Raw genomic sequence first — 15,764 nt, 5'->3', positions numbered from 1 at the left:
AATAGAAATTTGTTTGTGTAACAATTGCCCCATATAGCAGCCCTAATCAGCAGTACTGGAAAACATTTGCACATACATAGTTCCAAAATTGGCGTAATTGGTTTGTTTCCCACAGATTTTACATAGTTAAACAGAGCTCCAATAGATTGATTAAACCTGAGACATCTGTTTAAAAGGGATCACTGACAAAATATCGACCTACAAAATATCGAACTACAGGAATATCGATGCAAAAATATCGAAGGCAAGAATATCAACATCCTATCTACAACATGGTAAGTACAAAAATATCGAAAATAAAATATAGATGTTAAAAATATCGATGTTAAAAATATCGTTTTTTTCTGTAAAATAAAGTAAATAACAATAACAAATAAAATCAACATAGTTAAAAATATCTAATAATGTTTAAAATTATTAAATAATACATATATAATAATAATACATCAATTAAATATATACAGCAAATATATAATATATATGTACTTAACAATAGGTTGTAATAATTATTTTAATAATTTATAAATTAATAAAAAATATTATAAATTACAAATACATTTACAAACATAAAAAATATATAAATAAAAAGTAAAGAATTGTGTTTAATAAATTAAAAAAATTGAATATACTTTTAATATTTTTAAAATTAATTATATAAAACGTTGGATAGCGTAGGGTTAAAAATTACTATTCCAACTCAAAAAAGGGCAACAGTAGGGAAAGTGTTGGATAGCGTAGGGGTAAAAATTACTATTCCAACTCCAGAGAGTGCAACAGTAGGGAAAGCGTTGGATAGCGTAGGGGTAAAAATTACTATTCCCACTCCAGAGAGTGCAACAGTAGGGAAAGTGTTGGATAGCGTAGGGGTAAAAATTACTATTCCAACACCAGAGAGTGCAACAGTAGGGAAAAAGTTGGATAGTGTAGAGATAAAAATTACTATTCCCACTCCAGAGAGTGCAACAGTAGGGAAAGCGTAATGGTAAAAATTACTATTCCAACTCCAGAGTGCAACAGTAGGGAAAACGTTGGATAGCGTAGGGGTAAAAATTACTATTCCAACTCCAAACAGTGCAACAGTGGGGAAAGCGTTGGATAGCGTAGGGGTAAAAAATACTATTCCAACTCCATAGAGTGCAACAGTAGGGAAAGTGTTGGATAGAATAGGGGTAAAAATTACTATTCCCACTCCATAGAATGCAACAGTAAGAAAGCGTTGGATAACGTAGGGGTAAAAATTACTATTCCCACTCCAGAGACTGCAACAGTAAGGAAAGCGTTGGATAGCGTAGGGGTAAAAATTACTATTCCCACTCCAGAGAGTGCAACATTAGGGAAAGTGTTGGATAGCGTAGGGGTAAAAATTACTATTCCCACTCCAGAGAGTGCAACAGTAGGGAAAGCATTGGATAGCGTAGGAGTAAAAATTACTATTTCCCACTCCAGAGAATGCAACAGTAGGGAAAGTGTTGGATAGTGTAGGGGTAAAAATTACTATTCCCACTCCAGAGAGTGCAACAGTAGGGAAAGCGTTGGAAAGCGTAGGGGTACAAATTTCTATTCCCACTCCAGAGAGTGCAACAGTAGGGAAAGCGTTGGATAGTGTAGGGGTAAAAATTACTATTCCCACTCCAGAGAGTGCAACAGTAAGGAAAGCATTGGATAGCGTAGGGGTAAAAATTACTATTCCCAATCCAGAGTGTCCAACAGTAGGGAAAGCGTTGGATAGCGTAGGGGTAAAAATTACTATTCCCACTCCAGAGAGTGCAACAGTAGGGAAAACATTGGATAGCGTAGGAGTAAAAATTACTATTCACACTCCAGAGAGTGCAACAGTAGGGAAAGCGTTGGATAGCGTAGGAGTAAAAATTACTATTCCCACTCCAGAGAGTGCAACAGTAGGGAAAGCGTTGGATAGCGTAGGGGTAAAAATGACTATTCCCACTCCAGAGAGTGCAACAGTAGGTAAAGCATTGGGTAGTGTAGAAGTTAAATATAGCATACTTATAAATAATTGTTCTAAATAAAATAATAACATTTTTTATTTTTAAATAACTACATCATTTGCAAATCCCCATTGATAATCACTAAAAACATAATTACAATTAAATAATTAATTAACAATAAATATCAATGAATATTAATTAATAAATATAAATAACCAAATAATATTGAACACTAAAATATTAATTATAATAATAATTAGAAATTGATTAACAATTAAAAAATGGTAAACAGTAAATTTATTTTTGAATAAAAAGTATTTCTTATAAACAAATATTTACCAATAATAAAATAAATTTCCAATTAATAAAAATTAACAATTAAAATTATTTTTTACCAATTTCAACAAATTAATTACCAATTAAAAGCTGTAATTACCAATTACAAACCTTAATTACCAATAAAAAAATTAGTTGCCAATTAAAAAATGTATTTACCTATTACAAACCTTAATTACCAATTAATAAAATTAATTACCAATTAAAATAAATAATTACCAATTAATAATTAATTAGAAAGAAAATAATTTGCATTACCCATCAAAAATAAATAATTACTTAATTACAACTAAAAATGTATAATTAATTTAATATAATTAAATTACTTCCCACCCTATTCCCCTATAAACCCACAACCCGCTCCAGTACTAAAACCTAAAATTAAATTACAAATAACATTTTTAATATATAATAAATAGTACACATATAATTTAAAACAAATAAAATACTTAACCAAAACATATAACACATACAAATAAAATACATAATCAAATATATAACAAACAAATATCGATATTAGTAACATTGAAATTAGTGACATCGATATAATTGATATCGATATTACTAACTTTGATATTACTTACATCAATATAAAAAAAATCGATATTACTTACCTTAGGGTCGATATTCTGTCCAATGATATTCTTGACCTCGATATTCTTCACCTTCGATATTTACAACTCGATATTACTGTTGGTTGATATTAGGGAATCGATATTTTGCCTGTGCACCGTTTAAAAGACAAGGAGACCATCTACTGAACAAGTGAAAAGTGACACCTAAATATGTAAAGTGATGTAACTTTTCTTCTTCTTTTCCCTATACAGCAACTGAGACAGACTTGCAAGATTTTATGCCACAGGGCATTTAGTGGGTTTTAGAGATGTTAGTCTCAAGATCCAGATTAACCATGAATTTAACAAAGTTGTCAATTTAGACCGTTGGGCATTTGTGACATTAGTACTGCACCATCAGTATATAGTTAAGCCAGGATGGGGTAGAATTTACCTTAGGCACATCCTTACACGCAGTAAGGAGGGAAGTGTTAAGGTCATGTTTATAGAGAAGACAAAGAATCAGGGCCAGTACGCAGCCTTGAATAACTCCCACCATGAGCGGAAAATGCTTTGCACATTCGCCCTCTGACCCAAACCTTACTGATGCAGACACTTCAGCATATAGGGTGCAAAGGAAATGTATAATATTCAGGGACAATCCCTGTGAGAAGCTGGCCTGTTAGAAGATGCCCACTAATATAAGTGGGCACCTTGCTCCAGTCTAGACAGCCCCTATGGTGATTTAAGAGGTCTCAGACAACCATAGAAAGCTATAATCACTGGAAAGAACAGGTAGTAGTGGTTCCTCTAGAGGAATTCTACTGCACATCAACTATCATTATGTTATATTCTTACAAGTAAAGTGTGAATATATAAAAAAAATATTTGTTTGAGTCGAGGTGCTGTATTGGTTCAAACACCCTGAAACCAAGAAGGTGCTAAATGCAAACTAGAAAAACTAATCTGCTTTAACATATATATATATATATATATATATATATATATATATATATATATATATATATATATATATATATATATATATATATATATATATATATACAATTGAAACCTTTGTTACACACTCCCATAGGTAAGTACAAATGACAATTCTGTCATGGGTCACAAACGTTTGAATAATTTCAATGTCTTTGTTGGATCCCAAGTCATAAAATTAGTGGTCACTCTTCCCAGGAACCAAAGCCAATATCGTAGTCCAAATAGTAATGTAAATGTTGATTTATTCTTCAACTGTATCCAGCAAAATAACAGCATAATTCCTTCCATATAGCCTTCAGCCGACAAGTGTTTCGTCTAATGAATGACTTTTTCAAGGCACTTTCCACAGTTATTTGTCTAGACGTTCCTTGCCTTCAAAAACCGCTACCATGGCGTCAACACATGTTTAGTCTAATGAAAGACTTTTTCAAGGCTGGTATATAACCATAATGATTTTACAAAATGATGTAAAGTATCATCACAGCTATAAGCCATATAATTGTTGTTACAGAAGCAGTTGTTGTCTAGTGCCTCAAAGTTGTGTGAATAGTGCACTACAAAACAACAAAAATAGCTGTGATGTTGTGTGAATACACCTTCGCCGAGAAATTGTAAGCCTTCACCAGAATGTGTACAGTCCGTTGTGTTAGAACAATACGTCTAGTACTAGTTTGGACTTCATCCAAGTAGAAATTATGCTTCACTTGCAATGCCTTGAAGTTAGTTAATTTGTGAATTCATCCCATGCTATTCATGCAAAGACCCCAAGAAATTAAGCAGTTTGTAGTTTGCAAAGAAAAAAACACCAGTTTCCACAGTTAATTGTCTAGACGTTCCTTGCCATCAAAACTCGCTACCATGGCGTCTCAACTCTATATCCATAGATCAGCGGATGTATACAACAATGGGGATTTGGGGGGGTGGCCGACCAGCGGGAGGCTCGCCCCCCCGGGGAAGTTTGGGGCACCAGGGTAGGGGGGGGAGGAAGCTTGGCACAAGGGGCTCGCCGTAGCTGGCGTTTTTGGGCTGGTTGGGCTGGTTGGGCGGTTTTGGGCTTCTTTTGGGCTGGGCAATACAAAAACGGCCATTTTGTGTCACCGCACACTGTTTGTGGTGCGGTGACACAGCAGCATGGTCATAGGCATTTTGGTGGTCAGGGATTGTGACTAACGGTGCTTTGTGGCGGCGGTGTGCGGTGTTCTGCGCAGTTTTGGTTGAGCGTTGCTTGGAGTGCAGTGGGCAGGCGGTGAGCGCGGTCGTGCGCAGTGTCAGCAGTAGGGGGCGTAGCTGTGCGGGATGGCGGCGAACACGGACCCGCGTGTATTGGAGGCGCTGAGGCTTTTGACGGAGGCAGGCCGCATGGACATAGTGCGACCCGACCTCAAGGTAAGGCCGCCGCGGCGTGCTGCAATCGGCGCCGCGGCAGCTGTGGCGGCGTGCGACCCACCTAGATCGAGGGCGGCTCAGCCGGGCGGGAGGGGGGGCGGGGGTGCGAGGGGAGGGGGTCGGAGGATGGTGGAAGCTCCACGCAAAGCGAAGGGTGGGGCGCGGAAGGCCGGGCAGAAGGGGAGGAAGAGGCCCCTGGTATTTGTGGAGGAGGGAGAGGGGGAGGTGGGTGGGGGGGGCTGGGGGGGGCCGCGAAGAGGTAGTGGTGGAGGTGGAAGCAGGGCCGGGTGGCCAGGGGGGCGTGAAGGAGGGGGGAGGGGCCGGGGTAGTTTTGCCTGGAGAGGGTGGGGGCAATGGAGGGGGGGGCGGGAGGATGGGGGTGAAGCGGGGCCACCGGGGGGGAAAGGGCAAAGTGGAAATGGGGAGCTGAGGGGGCTGGTGGGGGGAGGGTCGGGGGGGCGGTTTCGCCGCTACTCATCGAGGAGACAGATTTGGAGGAAGAGGGGGAGGGGGAGGGGGGGGAGGACACGGAGCTGGACTGGAGTGGGTCCTCGGCGGAGGAGGGGGGAGCAGGGGTGAGGGGCGGGCGTCGCATGGACAGCGGGGGAGGGGTGTGGGGACGGGACGGGTGGGGGGGCGCGGCGGACCAGAGGCGCTGGGGGCGAGCGCGGAGGTGCGACGGGCGAGCGGGTTGGGTCGGGTTGGGTCGGTGGGGGTGGCGGGGGCGAACCGCGGGGTAGAGGGGGGGCGGGGGGGCCGGGCAGGCATGAGGCGAGGTTTGGGGAGGGGGCAGGGGGCAGAGGCGCAGCCTGGGGGGAGGCAGGGGGGTGGGGGGAGGGGCGGGGCCGAGTTGGTGTCCCGGGGGGTGGGGCAGCCCGGGGGGATGGGCGGGGGAAGGGGGTTGGGAGCTGGGGGGAGGGCGGGTACCGTCGCGGCACGGAGGCCATTCGGCAGGTTGGGGGAGGGGACCGGCGATGGGGTGGGGGTATGGCGGAGGGGGGAGCGAGGGTGGTTGTTTTTACCCTGGCATGCTGGACTCCACCTTTTTTCCTTGGCAGGAGCTGTTGGTAAGGCGCTCGGGGGAGCAGCATGCGGCTCCCACCCACCGAGTGGATGGGCCGGCTCTGTTTGGTGCGGACGGCCGAGCTCCAGCGAGGGACCTGGCTCAGGGACTTGGTAATTGGAGGTGAGACGCGTCTCCGCTGGCCCCTCCCCGATGGGTCTCTACGGCCGCCGGGGGTGGGGGAGTGAGGCTGGACACAAATATATCTGATTTGCCTGTGGTGTATGGTGGGGAGAGTGTGGACTTGATGGATTTGATGCGGGTTTGTCGTGAGAGAGCGGGTCTGAGCCGGCTGGAACCCCAAGTGGGGGGCCGGGGTGGGGGTGGAGAGCCGGCGGATGGAGAGTCGGAGGAAGAGGGAGAGATTCGGGAGGATGGGGGGGCTGGTAACGTTGTTGGAAGTATATTGCAGGTGCCAGCAAGGCAGGAAGCGCCCAGATTGACGGCCCCCTCAGCGCAACTGGTTAGGCGGCGGGATCCAGCAAGGACGCCGACCTTGACGCCAGGTAAGACTAGTGAAGGTGAGGGTAGTGGCAAGAGGCGTTGTGTGCAGGTTTCAGTGGGGTCGGGGCGATGGGGAGGATGGGTGGCGGCTGGTGCGGGGACGGTATGTCCAGGACGCGGGAGTCGGAACGGACGGCGCGGTGCCGGGCGGAGATGGGCCGAGCGCGGGCGGCGGGGCCGAGGCGGTGGGTGACAAGGCGGCGGGCATGAAGGAGGCGGCGGGGGGAGGTAAGGAGAGTTATGTGATTCCGGTGCGGAAGCTGCCGTACATGGGGCTGACCAAACCGCTAGGGGCCCACCTTTCGGCGGCAACGAAGGAAAAGATTTGGAAGGGGGAATACATTGATATTTTGAAGCTGCTACATAGGGAATTGACATCCAAAGAGGGGTCAAAGGAGGAGGAGCAGGAGTTGGCAAGGCGCCCAAAGGTGCCCCTGACGCTGGACAATTGGTCAGCAGCGTTCCTCATTTACGCGAGCGTGTATTGCGAGAGGTTCCCGGACCGGTGCGTCGCGCTGTTTAAATACATGGATGTGGTGTGGAGGGCCCAGGTGACTTACGGCGGGTACGCGTGGTCACACTACGACGAGGAGTTCCGGGCGCGCATGGCGGGGGACCCGGAGGCACAGTGGGGGGAGCTGGATTCGGACCTATACCAGCAGACGATGGGAGGGGCCAGGTTTGGCCGCACCATTTACACGGCCAGCGGTTTGCCGCTGGCGTCTCCCCCCTTTGCGGCACGCCCCACCCGTGGGGCGGTGGGACAGGTGCACAGACAAAATATCGACTCCAAAATATCGACTGGACATAATATCGAGTTTTAAATATAGACTGGACAAAATATCGACTGGACATAATATCGACTACAAAAATATCGTTTTTCAGGTAAGTGAAGTAATATCGACTGTATAAAATATAGATAGCAAAAATATCGAATTTTTTATAATATATAATATTTTATAGTGTATTTTTATGTAATAATATGTGTGAAAAGTGTGTATTAATGTTATAAAATATTTTATCAAATGAATGTTGTTTTTTTAATAATTGCGTAATGTAATTCTGTAGCGGGTTGTGGGTTTATAGGGGAATAGGGTGGGAAGTAATTTAATAATAATTAATTAATTAATATATGTTTGTAAATATTTATAATTATTAATTAATTGATAATTAATTAATAATAATTAGTTAATTAATTAATATAATTTTGTACATATTTTGTATTATTTATTAATTGGTAATTAATTAATTGTAATTAGTTAATTACATTAATTAGAGTACATTTTAATAAATATAATTTTGTGTTATTGTTATGTAATTAATTGAGAAAAAATAATATTAATTATTAAAATAATTACAGCTAATGTGCTAATATATTTACTTTTTTGTTATTGTTAATTAATAATTATTTGGTAATTAAATAATATTGATAAATTTTGGGTAAAGGAGTATTTTTAGGGTTCAGGGTCAGTTTTCAGTTTTTGGGTAAAGGGGCATTTTTAGGGTTCAGGGTCAGTTTTCAGTTTTTGGGTAAAGGGGCATTTTTAGGGTTCAGGGTCAGTTTTCAGTTTTTGGGTAAAGGGGCATTTTTAGGGTTCAGGGTCAGTTTTTAGTTTTTGGGTAAAGGGGCATTTTTAGGGTTCAAGGTCAGTTTTCAGTTTTTGGGTAAAGGGGCATTTTTAGGGTTCAAGGTCAGTTTTCAGTTTTTGGGTAAAGGGGCATTTATAGGGTTCAGGGTCAGTTTTCAGTTTTTGGGTAAAGGGGCATTTTTAGGGTTCAGGGTCAGTTTTTAGTTTTTGGGTAAAGGGGTATTTTTAGGGTTCAGGGTCAGTTTTGGGTTTTTGGGTAAAGGGGTATATTTTAGGCTTCAGGGTCAACAAATAAGATTGTAAAAAATTATTTTTATTATTTTCATTTATTATTTAATTATTATAATTTAATTTAAGTATTTTTAAGTATATTTTAGTAATTAAAATTTAATATTAATTTAATTTAACACTGTTTTTAATAAAGTCGATATTTTTTACATCTATATTATTGTTAACGATATTTTGTACTCGATATTTTTGTACTTACCTGTTTGTAGATACAAACTCGATATTTTGACTGTCGATATTTTGTCAACGATATTTTGGCAAGTCGATATTTTGTCCCTCGATATTATTTCAGTGATCCGGTGGGACAGGGAGCCCCTGGTAGCCAGGCCACAGTTGGGGCCTGCTGGGTCTTTAATAGGGGAGCGTGCGGGCCGGCGGCATGCCAGTTCCGGCACGAGTGCTCGTCGTGCGGACGGAACCATCCAGTACTGCGGTGTTGGGGGCCCGGGGGCCCACCGGGGCAGCTGCCCGCGCAGGGAGGTGGTCCTGCCAGAGGGGGACCGGGCGGGGGGAGGGGAGGGGGTAGAGGGGGGGAGCCGGAGCTCTGGGAAAAGGCTTGTACGCCGGTTAGGATCGAGCGGATGGAGCCCTGGTTGGCGGCGTATCCGCGGGCGGAGGATGCTGCAGTGCTGCGCCGGGGTTTCCGGGAGGGTTTTGGGCTGGGGTACGAGGGCCCTCGGATTGCTCGCTGGGCGGACAATCTAAAATCAGTGAACGCGCACAAGGGCATGGTAAGAGAGAAACTGTTCAAAGAGGTCAGAGAGGGGCGGATGGCGGGCCCCTTCACGGCGCCGCCGCTGCCAGGTTTGATCATTTCCCCCATCGGGGTGGTGCCTAAGAAGGAGGAAGGGCAGTTCCGACTGATACAGCACTTGTCCTGGCCGGAAGGGGAGTCGGTCAATGCGTACATTTCGGCGGAGTTAGCGTCGTGACCTACTCGTCGGTGGACGTGGCGCGACGACTGGTGGCGGCGGCGGGACGGGGCGCGTTGATGGCAAAATGCGACGTCAAGTCGGCCTTCCGACTCCTTCCGGTGCACCCGGCGGATTGCCAGTTGCTGGGGATCCAGTTTCAGGGTCTCATCTTTGTGGATAAGGCGCTGCCGATGGGGTGTTCCATTTCATGCGCACTGTTTGAGCGGTTCAGCTGATTCATTCAGTGGATTTTTTCCAGGCGCACAGGCTCGGAGTCAGTGACGCACTATCTGGATGATTTCTTCCTGGTGGGGCGGCCCGGTGCGGCGGACTGTCAGCGGCTGCTGGATGGTTTGGCCGGGTTGATGGGGGAATTTGGGGTTCCCTTGGCGCCAGAGAAGACGTGCGGTCCCAGTACGGTGTTGTCCTTTCTCGGTATCGAGCTCGACTCGGTCGCCATGGAAGCACGCCTACCGGAGGAGAAAAGGGGGGCAATGTTGGCTTTGGTGGATGGCATGTTGGTACAGAGGAAGGTGACGGTGCGGGACGTGCAGGTGTTGTTGGGGCATTTGAATTTTGCGTGCCGCGTGGTGCGGGCGGGCCGAACGTTTTGCCAGCGTCTGGGTTTGGCGTTGTCGGGTTTGCCGTTGCCACATCACCATGTGCGCCTCTCGGCAGGGATGAAGGAGGACCTGCGCATGTGGCGGGCATTCTTGGAGCGTTTCAATGGTGTGCTGATGGCGCCGGCGAAGGACTGGGAGTGGGACATCACCATGTACTGGGATGCGGCGGGCGTCGGAGGTTTCGGGCTGTACTGGGAGGGAAAATGGTGTGCGGAGCAGTGGCCCGACCATTGGCAGGCGGGCGGGAGGAGCATTGCGTTCCTGGAGTTGTTCCCTTTGGTGGTGACATTCACGGTGTGGGCAGGGGCGTTGGCGCACAAGCGGGTGCTGTTTCGAGTGGACAACATGGCCGTCTTGCTGGTAGTGAACAGGCAGTCGGCTCGGGATCCGCAGGTGCTGAAATTGATGAGAGTGTTTGTCTTGCGCTGCTTGGAGAATGACATACTGTTTCAGGCACGCCACGTTCCGGGAGTGGACAGTGACATTGCTAATGCCTTGTCTCGTTCGCAGTGGGAGAGGTTCCATGGGCTAGCCACGGCGGCGGAGGAAGTCAGGACGCCGGTGCCGGAGGATCTGTGGTCAGTGGACGAGCCCGGGTCTTTCAGTTGGTGAAGACGTCGGTGGCAGTGTCCACGTGGAAGGCGTACGAGCTAGCATGGGAGGAATTCCTGCAGTCAGGTGCAGTGCGGCGCGGGGACAGGTGGCAGCGCGAGGAACAGGTGGTAAGATTCATGCTGGCGCTCATGGATAGAGGCTTGTCGCGGGTGTCGATTGTGGGCAAATTGTCGGCGGTGGCGTTCATGGGGAAGATGTGGTGGGGTTACCCTCCGTCGGCAGGGGAGCTGGGGACCAGGCTGCTGGAGGGGTGGGCAAGGGAGAAGGGGGCGAAGGTGCGGCTGCGCCGTCCCATCACGGTGGACTTGTTGGCAGGAGTGATTGGTGCGCTCCCAGAGGTGTGCAGGGACATTGGCGAGGCGGTGCGTTGCTCTACTTTGATGTCTTGGCTGTTCTTTGGGGCGTTTCGAGTGTCGGAGTTGCTGGGCGCGAAGGGGAGGCGGGGGGTGTTGTGGGGGGACGTGGAGGTGCGAGCTCAGGAGGTGGCGGTGTGTTTGCGACGCTCGAAGACGGACCAGCGGGGGGTTGGTACTTGGGTGGTGCTGGGGCTGGGCGGCAGGTAGGGGGTGTGCCCGGCGGTGTGGGGTAGGAGGTTGATGGCTGAAGATGGCGAGAAGGAGGAGGAGGTTTTTGGTCGGGGTGGGGGGGACGGAGTGACGGCGTCGCAAGCGTTGTGGGTTCTGCGGCGTGCCCTGCGGTGCATGGGGGAGGATCCCCTGGCGTTCGGGACGCATTCTTTTCAGATCGGGGCGGCGACGGAGGCGGCACGGAGGGATTGGGGTAAGGAAGAGATACAGAGGCTGGGTGGTGGAAATCGGACTGTTACAGGACGTATGTGCGGTTGAGGGAGGCGGATGGGTTGTTGTCGCAGTGATTCCCGATTTTCATATGTGTGTCTTTGCAGGTGCTGTGGCGGGGCCGGAAGTGCCTGTTCTGAATGTATATATTGTGGGACATTCGTTCATCAAGAGGGCAGAACAAGCGGAGTGGGACAGGCATCGGGCACTCAATTTGGGATTGGATGCAGGGTTGTACAGGTGTCATTGGAGGGGGAAAGGGGGTAGGCGTTGGCATGAGTTATTGCCTTTGTTGAACACACTGGTGAGAGGGGGGGTGTGCCCGGATGTGGTAGTGATTCACCTGGGCGAGAACGATTTGGTGCAATGCAAGGGGTTGGCGCTACTCAAACAAATGAAGCAGGACCTGAGGGAAATCAAGAAACAATGGGCGGGCTGCCATGTCATCTGGTCAGAGTTTATTCCCAGGCGGGTGTGGAGGGGAGCTGAGCGCCCAGGGGCCATAGATAGGGCACGCCGGAAGATCAATCGCGAGATGCGTGAATTCTGTGCCAGGGAGGGGGTGGGGAGGATGGAGCACCCGGAGTTGCGCTATGGTGCTGTATGTAGTGCAGCTGAAGGAGGCGTTGGATGGGGCTCTGGGGGTGATCAGGTATCGCAGGAGTCCTAGGGGGGGGTCGAAAGTCGTAAACGACTTTCGAGTGGCGCTGTCCTAAGGAGATAGGGTGGTGTTGCTGGAGGCCTGGGACTGTATGGTAGCGGGGGTGGGGTCATGGAGGTCATTGGGGGCATTCTTTAGAGGGGCAGGTTGCTGAGCGGATGTTGTTGTATTACTGTTGCAATGTTCGGGGTTACATTTAGGGGTGGGGGTGGGGGGCTGTCAGGCAGTTGTTTATTTAGTGAGCAGTAGTTTTGTTCGGCACAGGCCAAGGGGGACGTGTTATATATGTGCACCTGATTCCAATAAAGCGGCCTTTTTCACACACTTTTGGTTGTCTGTGTCACTGCTTCCCCCCCCCTCACCTACTGGTGTGCCCCAATGGGGATTTGGGGGGTGGCCGACCAGCTGGAGGCTCGCCCCCCCGGGGAAGTTTGGGGCACCAGGGGAGAGGGGGGGGGGAGGAAGCTTGGCACAAGGGGCTCGCCGTAGCTGGCGTTTTTGGGCTGGTTGGGCTGGTTGGGCGGTTTTGGGCTTCTTTTCGGCTGGGCAATACAAAAACGGCCATTTTGTGTCACCGCACACTGTTTGTGGTGCGGTGACACAGCAGCCAGGTCATAGGCATTTTGGTGGCCCTCCCTCCCTCCCTGTAGGCAGTTTTTTCCTTTGTCCCGGGGTTTCCTTCTGGGGTGTTGGGGGGGGGTCTTGGACAGGGTTTCGAGGGGTTTTGTTGGTTGATGGTGCACTGGTTAGGGTTACAGTTGTGTTTGTCGCTGGAACAGGTGCGATGTTGGGGCGCTGTCCTAAGGAGATAGGGTGGTGTTGCTGGAGGCCTGGGACTGTATGGTAGCGGGGGTGGGGTCATGGAGGTCATTGGGGGCATTCAGTAGAGGGGCAGGTTGCTGAGCGGATGTTGTTGTATTACTGTTGCAATGTTCGGGGTTACATTTAGGGGTGGGGGTGGGGGGCTGTCAGGCAGTTGTTTATTTAGTGAGCAGTCGTTTTGTTCGGCACAGGCCAAGGGGGACGTGTTATATATGTGCACCTGATTCCAATAAAGCGGCCTTTTTCACACACTTTTGGTTGTCTGTGTCACTGCTTCCCCCCCCCCCCTCACCTACTGGTGTGCCCCAAATCTGTGATAAGGAAAAGGAATACATCTAACATTAGTGCTATCCACAAACCGGCAAAGTGCCAAATAAGTGATATTCATCCAACAAAAACGGCAAGTTTAATGTTCCTTGTGTCAGTTCACGCTTCTAAGAACTATCCTGGGATATTTCTCAAGTATACTGGTGTTCGTCACCAACATCATACCAGCACAATGCACAAGGCGTGCATGTCATATCCCCAGTGGCTTCCACATTTCCTCCCCAAAAATATCTAGTGCAATCACGATATTATCCAGACCATATGTATTACAAACACCTGATCACCAATAGCCATAATAATCAGACCAAAATTCCTATAGTTATTCTGCGCCGGCCTCTGAATAATATCTTATTCGTTGATATTAATCCCTAATATTATTACAACATTGTTATACATTAATTTGGTATGTTTCTGACATCCTTGCTGTTGTCTATTATACATCAATATACCGTCACTTAACGTAAAATCCATAGGTTGCATATACTAAGTAACTTTAAAAAAAAAGATATTCATAATTTGTATTAAAATAGTTTCAACCGCTCCACTGCAAATGGTATTATACATTACTCAGGATAAAAGAAGGCAGGTGATTTGATTTTTTTTTATGTCTATAGCTTCCTAGAGTCCCTCTTCAACAATCAACACATGCGAAAGCAAATACAGTTTAAAATTAATATACATCGGTACATACTCGTAATCCCTCGTCACCGATAAGCTGTATTGGTTTCGTGTTCTACAACAAGCTGTGGTCAGACTACAATTCTAAGCTGACAATGTCATTCGAGTGAGGACCTTGATAAGTCTCCTCTCTATGATAAAGAAAAGGGCGAAAAGAGAACGTCAATAATGTGTATCTAAACCATTTCCTAGATTGCTTGATATGTTAACCTCCTCATACCCAGAGAATCATAGAAAGCTAACCAAGTGGTAGCTGTGGAGAGCAGCCTTCAGGCTTCATCTTGAAGGGGTGTAAAGCAGCTTGTTTTACCAGGATGCAATCTTATAGTATTGATTAAATGAAAAGAGAACTACACAGTAGTAATAAAAAATATGTATTTGTTATATAACACGATCTAGTACGTTACAGTATCCCCCCCAAGGAGATAGACATAAAGCACACAATACTTTAGCAAAGAAATCACACTAAATAGCACTAATATACAGTGGGCCCTGGGTAAACCAAACCATATACTAAGAAAGTGGTATAAGAAACATGACTCGAGTTAGGACAATGCTGAGAGGATGTAAAATTGCTGGGGACCCACAGAAACACCCAAGGTAAGTAGATAGAGACCCCACGGACCGTTTGTGCAGTGTGTGAACACGACTGCGTGCTCCGTAGGAGTCTATGTGCAAGTCGCGGTTCAATTTTAAAAGATTAGGGACCCTTCCCAGTGGACCATGAAGAAACCCTGTGGAAGACAAAAGGTTGGAGAGCCACCCCACCTGTGGATACCAAAGCACCCAAGTTACCTATCCCAGGGAAGCAGGGTGTATTTGTGAAGTGGTGTTGGAAACCGCTGTCGAACCCAATGGAGGACTTCAGGAAGGTGCTTCTGCTGGAAGAGGAGAAAGTGTCAGTTGGAATCCAAATGTAGAGTCTTGAAGAGGAGTACCTGAAAGCAGAGGGGACAGAGTCTATGTCACTCGGGCATGACCAGGAGACTTGGAAGAGGAATGCCCTCCGATGTCGGGTGCCTCAGAAAAGTTGACAGGGACCATGACTCTGCAGCTGTGGGGACCCGGCGATGCTGAGGAAGGCCAGGACCCAAATACGAACTGTCCCACGAAGGATGTCGAGAGCTGAGGGGTTAGTCTCTGTCTGGAGCACCAACAAGCCTCGGCAAATGAGACCCACACAAGAAGTCAAGTAGATTCAGACCAGCAAGGCCCAGAAGACTCACCACAAGCAGAACAGGGCAGGATCGAGAAATCAGGGGAGCCAAAGGAAATCAAAGATGATCCTCAATTGGACCCACAGGCCAGAGGCACAGGAATCGCGAGAGGACCTTGAGCAGCTCACCAAAAGGAGCAGGCCACTGCACCCTGAGGCGATGTGGCTGAAGATCTTGGTGGAATAAGTTGCTGGAGGTTGGGGCTACTTGGGGCACACATCACTTGTTGCAAAGTTGCCAACAAGCACATGCACTTGCAAAATTATGCTGTGCACAGTGGATCAGTTAATGCAGCCCCCTATGATGGATTCTAACCTCAAACTTGGTCAGAGGGCAGCTTGGGCCTCAGGAGTCATAGATAACCCCCATCTGTGTTGTTGAACCCTTTAGAGTCCTCAGGAGCTCAGGATCAGCAGACTGGTCAGCAGTGTTGTGGTGCCTA

This window comes from Lissotriton vulgaris, chromosome 7 (genome assembly GCF_964263255.1).
Source record: "Lissotriton vulgaris chromosome 7, aLisVul1.2, whole genome shotgun sequence".
NCBI lineage: Eukaryota > Metazoa > Chordata > Amphibia > Caudata > Salamandridae > Lissotriton > Lissotriton vulgaris.
The sequence above is the reverse complement of the archived record's forward strand: the minus strand, read 5'-3'. Positions refer to the sequence as shown.